Here is a 9551-nt window from a genome sequence, read left to right on the forward strand (position 1 = left end):
AAAAAAAAAAAAAAAAGTTAGTCTAGCTATATGGTACAATGACTTCTCCAAAAGTAAATTGTATTCTGTTATGTTGGCCCACAATATCAGAGGTGGATGTTGGTGGTATGGCAGCAGAGGTTGAATCTTCCCATTAATATTCCATTTTATTTTGCTACCATGTGATGTGACAGCAGAGAGACAGTCTGGCAAAATGGCACCTATTGACATTCATTGATGTGGAACATTTATGGAGATCAAACAGTAGACATGAAAGCAGCCAGGCAGTGGGAGGTGTGTTTCAGCAGTGGCAAGAGCAATGTGAAAGACAAGACAGTTCAGAAGGCCAAACAGATTTTAACAAGCATGGCATGTAGGCTTTTGTTCATTGTAGATTAAAGTTGCATAGATAATGATGATGATTATGTTGAAAAAATGCTTTGTAGCTGAAAATTTGCACTATTAAGTAGTGCTATTGTGGTCTTTGTATTTTTTGTATGGTAATAAATGTGATACCTTACTTTTGGAATGACCTATTGGATGAAATCTACAAGATGTGGCCTGAACAAACGGTTGAGCACCAGTGAGAAGGTGTGGCTAGCCCAGGGAGCTCAAGTACAAGCAATGCACCTGGGCCAACCTCATTTAAGGGCTAGAAGCTAAGGAAGCATTATTTCTCTCTGAATGGAGACTGTATTCCTCTTGAGCTGCAGCTGGCTGTTGGAAGGGGTGAGCTAATTTTTCTTCTTCATCATCTTCCATTGTTCCATAGAACTTGTATTCCAGTAGAAGGCAATGTTATTGCCTCCTTTTGCATCATGCCTATGCAAAAGAAAACTATTTCTTTAGGAAATCATAGAATGGCTTAGATTAGAAGGGACCTTAAAGATTATCTGCTTCCAGACCCCCTGCTTTGGGCACAGTTGCTACCTACTAGATCAGGCTGCCCAGATCCCATCTGAACTTTTCTTTAATGACTCTAGGGATGGGGAATCCGCAGTTTCTGCGTGCAACCTGTTCCAATGTCTCATTGCCTTGTGAGTAAAAATTGCCACCTAATATCTAATCTAAATCTCCTCTCTTTCTGTTTTAAAGCAATCTCTCTTGTCCTATCATTATCAGACCATGTAGAAAGTCAGTCTCCTTCAGCCCCCTTCAACTATTGGAAGGCTGCAATGAGGTCTCCCTGCAATCTTCCATTCTCCAAGCTAAACAAGCCCAGCTCTCTTGATCTTTCTCCATGAGTGAGGTGCACTAGCCCTTTAATCATATTCACAGACCTCCTCTGGATCTGCTCCCTCTTGCATTTGGTGCCTCACGTCTAGGTGTGGTATTCCAAATGGGGCCTGAAGAGAGCAGAGTAGAGGAGAACAATTACCTCCTTCATCCTGCTGTGGCTACTCTTATTCTGATACAGCCCAAGATACAATTGACCTGGGCTTCTAGTGCACGCTGCTGTTTTTCATCAATCAGGATCTCCATCCACATCCTTCTCCATAGGGCTTCTCTCTCAATGAGATCTTCTCCTAATCTTTATGCAGACTTTGCTTTGTTGAATCTCTTTAGATTCTTGGGGGCCCGTTTTTTCAAGCCTCTCCAGGTCCATCTGGATGGCATCCCTTCTTTCTATTTTATCAACTGCACCACTCAGATTAATGTCATCTGCAAACTGCTTAGGATGCACTTGATCCCAGTGTCTAGGTTAGGCATAACCAACCTGGGGTCTGCCGGTTGTATGCAGCCTGGGACAATTTGTACCATTTCCTGCCTTGAACATGAATTTTACACATCGCCCAAGACAATTCTTTTTCACTCAGTGCAGCCCAGGCAAACCAAGTTTGGACACCTGTGTTCTAAGTAATTGATAATTATGTTAAAGACCATTGGTCCCAAAACTAATCGTTGGTCCCCAGTGCTGATCACCCTCCACCAGAACACCATTCTGTTGATCACACTGGGTCTTTAGGAGGACTCATACAAAAACTAGAATCTGCTGAAGAAGCCTGTGGATACAGGAAGCAAAGACTAACTGCCTTGACTTGAAGCTAGATTCAAAGCAGTCCTGGAGACGCTGTGAAATGCAAAGACAAGCTGCTGGAGTTCGATAGGACAACCATATGTTGAACCCAGGTCATCAACAGTAAACTGGATTATTTTGCAATGGACTCCAACCACTGGCTCTCCAAGCAATGGAGAGAGGCCTTCCAGAAGCAAAACCAGGAGCTGCACCATGTCTCCTGGCTTGCCAGAGAAGGCTATTGACTAGTCTGGAAGACAGATCCTGGAGGGTGACAGCTGGTTAGCTGAATACCACATCAAACTGGAATGAATTGTTGAAGCCATTACATGTTCAAGCAAAGAAAATGAGCATCTCTAGTTTTGAATAGGGCACGTTATTTAGAACTGATACACATGCAGATAGGAAGTAACTTGACAGTTTGAAGCTTTTCACTTCAGAACAGGTTTGAGGGAATAACTAGGATCAGAATAAAACTAATTTATCTTCTTTAAACCTGAAATTTGTTTGAGAATGTACTTCCTCTTTGTTTGTTTGTTTTTTTGAGGTTTTTTTTTTTTTTTTTAGAACTTATTCTTCTTTCACCAATGGTTTTAGTAGCAGAAATCTTACCCTCCCTTCTGTCAGAGGAGAAGGAAGAGTATCTCGACATATTTACACTGACAAAACCAGACTTATTTGGGTCTTCTAACTCATGATTTTTTAAAAAAAGAAGTTGTAGAAGTGTGCAATGATTAAACATGAAATCACCCAAAGCCTAATCCCAACTTTGCGAAAAATGACATCTATGTTCTTGGCAAGTCTTCAATCATTTTCAAAATTCCACAATTTTACAGTAGTCACCTAAATCCAAGTAATCTTAATTTTGCCACTGTTAGAAACAGAGGTATGAGCTTGTGGCTTGGAAAGAAGTCTTAGGCACAGTTATCTACAAAATGCAATCCTATTTTTGTCTGTTTTAATCGCTACCACAAACGAAACAGACAACTGAATGAGTTTATCTGCTGATTCAGCAGTGTGAGAATAAATAATATTTTTCCTTACATATTGTTATGACTTAATGCTATTTTTATAATCATTTCGCTGACAGGTGTCAAACGTACTTAATATCCTTCTCACTAAAGATGCTCGTAATTGCTCTTGCTATGGAGTTTGAATCCACTAGCAGTCCTTCATATCTCAGACATTAAAGCTGGAATCAGTGAAGATCTGCCACTTCATTATAGTTGCAGAAGTCCCTAATCACTTGCAATGCTTCTAGTATCTCTTTTTGCAAGTTCAACCTAACTTTGCTATTTGCCCTTCCTATACTGTGTCCCTGGTATTCATGTTTGGCATGTCAACCATCAAGTTTTACATATGAGATCATACAGCTACAACACATTTTTTCTTAAGCACTTACGCTACTTTGAAAGTGCTCTGTCAGTTATGCTGAGATGGCTGCCTGTGCGATCTTCACAGTCTAATGGACTGCTGTGTGTGTGCGCACCTATGTGTTACAATTGGAAATATTAATGCAGTGGAAAGGCAATACGGAGGTGTAACAGTAAAGGGACTAACACAGATGGGATGGTATTACAAAGCAAAAGGTGCTCACCTGTCTCCAAAGACCTAGGCTTGCAGGAAAGACTCCACAAGCAAGAGAGCTTCAACCAGAGATCCTTCCAGAGTGGCAGTCAGCCCTTAAATGAGGTCTAGGAGAGATGGAGCCAGGCTCCACCCCTTCCAGTTGCGTAGGTGAGTTGTCTTCAACTGTGCTCCTAGAGCTGACCCAGTCGTTTCCCTAGGTGCTCAATCATGGCCAGTTCAGGCCATGACTCAACAGTTACCACACAATATGTATACAAATTATGGGTATTTATACATATATGTTCATTGTGCTAGTATATGGAAGAAAAGACATACACATTAAAAGCTTCTATTCAGGTCTACAGATGGAGGAGATAAGTGGACTGTCACATTTGTTCTTAGTACAAAAAGTGAGTGCTTGCTCTCACCAGTTAAACATCATATGCTGCAAGTAGCTCAATACTCTCCACTTAGCCCATTCATATGCAATTATTTTCAGACAATCCACATACGAATACCTTCTGCTAATTCATTGTGAAAATCATTGGAATTCTACAATATTGCAATCTATTACAGGGGGAAAAATGAATATTAAACTCAGTGTATGCAAATTTCTAGAAGGCTCTGCAAGTGGTGCTTCAATGCCGGGTTATTCAATGATACATAAAGTGAACAGCTAGTGCTGCACTTGCTTGTGTAGGATCCACCAACTAATATTCCCATAGGAACTATTCAAGGCATTAAAAATATCCTGTCTCGTGTCTTCCTGTGCTGTAAATGGAGAGCTGTTCTTCATATGGGTGACCCCAGGAAGAATTTTCAACAACTGCTGCATAAAAAGTGTGTATTTTTTTTTATTCTACTTATTGTTTTCAGATGCAGAAGGCTGTAGTGCTTCACTAATAGCACGTGTTTGTGTAATGTGATGCCATGAACCATAAAAAAAAGTCAAGAAATAACTCATTGAAGTAATAAAGGAAACCAAAAGCAGCAGGAAGATGTCCTTTTTCACCTCATAAAAAGCATAAACAGTGATCAGTGCCTCTGGGACAAAACCATTGCAGGCTTCTTAGGGAAATGTTAATCTCAGTCTCTAATTGCAGTCCTTGTAAAATCAACTGCGGGCTTAATAACAGCATCTTCTCTTTATTCTACCCCTAAAAACTCAATTTTTATGACACCTATGTTGAAAGGAAAATGCTACTTCTTCAATTTCATATTTCTTTCTTATTTATTCCCGTTAGTTCAATTAAAGACAGTCAGGCAAGATGTGTGGGAAGATGGATACAGTAGCTGCTGTGTGTAACGGAGGAGCTGGAATGTATGGAACAGTCAGTTGGCAATAACATGGTTGAGAGCCTATGGGTAAGGATTAAGGGACAAGGAAATAAAGGGGATATCGTTGAGGGAGTTTGCTATAGACCACCCAGAGAGGACAAGACAACAACACTGATGAGTTATTTTGAACTAAAAGAGACATCTAGATCAACTGCCCTTGCTCTTATGGGAGATTTCTTGCCAGACGTAAATTGCCAGACACAGCTGATGCAAACAGCTCCAGGAGATTCCTAAAACATCCTAATGACAGCTTCCTGGTACAGGTACTAAGGGAGACAATTAGGAGAAATACCCTCGTAGAATCATTTCTCATGAACAGAAAACTGTTGATAATGATAGGACAAGGGGGAATGGTTTTAAACTAAGACAGGGGAGATTTAGGCTAGATATTTGGAAGAAGTTTTTCACTGAGAGAGTGGTGATGCACTGGAACAGGTTGGCAGAGACGTTGTTGATATCCCATCTTTGAAAGTATTCAAGGCAAGGCTGGATGTGGCTCTGGGCAGCTTGTCAAGTGCTTGGCAACCTGCTCACAGCATGGGGATTGAAATTAGATGAGTTTTGAGGTCCTTTTGAATGCACGCCATTCTGTAATTTTATGAACTTATGGATGAAGTGGTGATTAGTGACTGTCTTGGCTATAGGGAACACAAACTGGTCAAATTTAGAATATTTTTTATAGAAGGAAAACTGACACGGAAATCTCAACCCTGGACATGGAGAGAGATTTTAAGCTGCTTGGGGAACTAGTTATTTAGTTTCCCTGGAAAACTATTTCTGATGGTGTTGGGGTCCATCAGTGTTGGTCAGTTTTTAAGTACCACCTCCTGAGAACACTGGAACAAGTAATTCCAAAGTATCGGAAGTCAAGAAGGTAGGGCAGAAGGCTGGCTTGGCTGATCAGGGATCTTCTTCTAGAACTTAGGCAGAAAATGAAAGTGTGTGGCTGCTACAGTTCAGTGAGGGACAATAAAATGGATTTTTAAAAATATGTTAACAACAGAAGGAGGATCAGAGAGAACATGGGCTCGTTACTTTTTGAGAATGGTTATCTTACATATGGGCATAAACAAAGCAGAGATGCTTAATGTCATCTTTGTCTTCAAAGCTGATGGGCTCTGGGACCACAGGTGCTCAATTTGGAGGAGTGTGAACGTGGTAACAATCAAGTCACAGAAAACTGTAGACTTGTGCTGCTCCACCCGGATGCATATAAGTCCATGGTACCCATCATCCCAGGGTACCCAAAAAGTTGGCCACATTATTACAAGATCTCTCTCAATTTTTCAATGCTTTTGGGAATCTGGAGAGGTCCCAGTTATCTGGAAAATGGCAAATGTTGTTTCAATTATCAAGAAGGCCAAGAAAGACCCTGGTAATTACAGGTCTGTAAGTTGCACTTGGTTTCTGGTAAAATTGTGGAGAAAATGATGCTGGGAGTTACTGAAAAGCACACAAAGAACAGTGCAGTCATTGGTCACAGCCATTATGGGTCTTAGCTTCAACTGGGATAGTTATTTTTCTTCATAGTATCTGGTATGATTATATATTTTCGCTTTAGTAGAAAAACAGTATTGATAACATGCCAACATTTGTAGTTGTTGCTGTGCATTGTTATGCAGAGCCAAGGATGTTTCCACATTCTCAACTTTTCCTGCTATCCTGCCAGTAAGGGGACTGGAGAGGCAGAAGAAGCTGGAAAAGGACAGAATCAAGATAATCTAAACTGGCTGTATGGGAACTGCTAAGTCACGGCCTGAACCTCTGATTAATCACCTGAGGTGAGCCATGAGTCAGCCAGAGGAGCACAGGTGAAGGCAATTCACCTGTGCTGCTGGAAGGGGTGGAGCCAGGCTCCAGCCCTCCTGGACCTATTTAAGAGCTGGCTACCAGAGGGGAAGGATCTCTTCTGGAGATCCCCTCTTTTGGTGTCTTCTGGTGAGCTCAACCCAAGGGTAAGCTCTTCCACTTGTTCTCTTTTTGTGATCCTTGTTTGCTTTGCCTTACTCTCTTGATTATATTGCGATTATAACATTTTGATATCTATTGATTATACACAATTATATTGTGATTATAACATCTTGGTTATACACTTGGCGAGCCAGGCAGGCTGAATATACTGAAATTAACATCATGTCTTTTCTATGGAATTTCTATAAATGGGTCAAGGGGGAGAACAATACTCCTCTAGAGAAAATGATTCCAGGGCAGATCCCAGGATTTGAGGGATCGCCCTATTATGAGTTAGCTGCCATCATTGAAAAATGGGGTCCCTTAGGCATTATGGGCAATATCTCCCCATATCGCATGGTGGACTATTTTCAAGGACTTGGCAAGGATATCCTCATTACCAAAGAAAGACAATTGGCTGCCTCCATGGTGGCATGGCCATTATTAACTGCCTTAAATCATGCGGACTTAAGAAATAATACTTTAGAAACTGAAAATCAGTTTTTGAAAGACCGCATTGAAAAGCTGGAGCACGAACTTGGCGTTTTAACGGGGAAGAAGCCAATTCTACATCTTCCTGTAAGCCAAATTCGTAACATTTCAATAAATGATGACCAGACTCCTGAATCAACAGACTTCGTTGATCAGGACAACAAGAAATCCAAATCAGATCTTGAATGTCCAATTCTAACTGATCCACTGGAAGTCCGTCCTGTTGTAACCCAAAAAACAAAAAAAGTACAGGACAGACTGGCAGGGGTGCCGCCTGATCAATGGCCCCCTGCCCAGACTCATTTACATGTTACAGCTCGGCCATACACGGCAACAGAATTAATGGACTTAGTACAGCGATTTCGGCAGAAGCCTAGAGAAAGTGTGCCGGCTTGGTTATTGAGATTGTGGGATTCTGGGGCAGAAAGTGTCTTAGTGAATGGCCCAGAAATAGCTAAGTGGGCCACCATGACCATCCATCCTGCTCTCAGACAGAGGTTATACGTAGGTAATCAATATCGTGATGAAAACCATTCCATACTAGAATGGTTAATGGCGGCCTGCCGTATGGTATGGCCGAATAAATCAGACATACCGTTACATACAGGTATGTGGTCCTCCATGGAGGACCTTCAAAACTATATCCGTGAACTGGGTGTAAGAGAGGCCATCTATGAAGATACATTTGATGGCCCTGATATGGTTAAATTTTCAGCAGGGATGAGAGATTTAATTTTACAGCAAGCTCCCTCCCATCTGTACGGCACCCTAGTTTCCATATTAAATCCCCTTGTAGCATCAGAAGCCGTAGTCCAGCAGGCTGCCCAGTTAGTTGCCGACTTGGGAGAAACAGAACGCCTGCGGACTAGGCGCAATATTCGGTTTTTGGAGGAAGCAGAGGTCCTGCCGGTAAATAAAACCAGAATGCCGGCTACTCAAGCTCCTCCATCGGGACCCATGAGGGTATCCCAAAAACAAATGTTTAATGATTTAATTCGGGCTGGGGTCCAATTTGCTAAGATCGACCGCCAGCCCAACCATGTCTTTCTCCAGCTCTGGAGACAACTAAAGGACAATCAAAAATTCCAGAGCTACCCTAAGAAATCAAGGGTAAGAGCTATAGAGAGGGTTCCAACAACAACATGGAACCTAGAAGATTTTATTATTCCAAACAGGAAAAAGAAGCCACCTCAGGTGTCTCGGGCCACAATGCCTGAGCCGTCAGAAGCAAAAGAACTGGCCCTAGCACAATTCATGCAGTGACAAGGGATGTTAGTCCCCGTAGGGCTTCCAGACGGGACCGGAGGCCCTATGTAGAATTAACGACTTATTGGTCCCGAAAAAATATTCAGAGAGTTATGGCACTAGTAGATACTGGAGCAGAAACATCAATTATCTATGGAGATCTGGGAAAATTTGATGGTGACAGAGTGATGATTGGTGGTTTTGGGGGATAGACTATTCCTGTCACCCAAACATGGTTAAAACTGGGGGTTGGGCGTCTCCCACCCCGGGAGTACAAGGTGTCTATTGCCCCAGTCCAAGAATACATCCTGGGCATAGACATTCTATGGGGTCTGGCTCTCCAAACAACTGTGGGAGAGTTCAGACTTCGACAAAGATGTATCAGTATCTGGGCGGTGCAGGCAATATTAAGAGGCCATGCGAAACATGAGCCTGTTTGCCTGCCGAAACCGCGCCGGATTACTAATGTTAGACAGTATAGACTCCCGGGTGGGCAAGATGAAATATCGAGAACGGGTGCAGGAATTAGAAAAAGTGGGCATTATAAGACCTGCACACAGCCTGTATAACTCCCCCATATGGCCAGTGCGAAAGTCGGATGGCACATGGAGGATGACAGTAGATTACAGAGAATTAAATAAGGTCACGCTGCCTATTCATGCGGCCGTACCCAATATTGCCTCCCTAATGGACACATTGAGTAGGGAGATAAAAACCTATCATTGTGTCCTACATCTAGCAAATGCATTCTTCAGCATCCCAATTGCTGAGGAATCGCAAGATCAGTTTGCGTTTACGTGGGGAGGCAGGCAGTGGACCTTTCAGGTCCTGCCACAGGGGTACGTGCATTCACCAACGTATTGTCACAATCTAGTGGCGCGTGACCTGGCTGACTGGAGAAAACCTGAGGATGTTAACCTATATCATTATATTGATGATCTCCTGTTGACGTCCGACTCAC

This window comes from Lagopus muta, chromosome 1 (assembly GCF_023343835.1).
Source record: "Lagopus muta isolate bLagMut1 chromosome 1, bLagMut1 primary, whole genome shotgun sequence".
In the NCBI taxonomy this organism is placed as follows: domain Eukaryota; kingdom Metazoa; phylum Chordata; class Aves; order Galliformes; family Phasianidae; genus Lagopus; species Lagopus muta.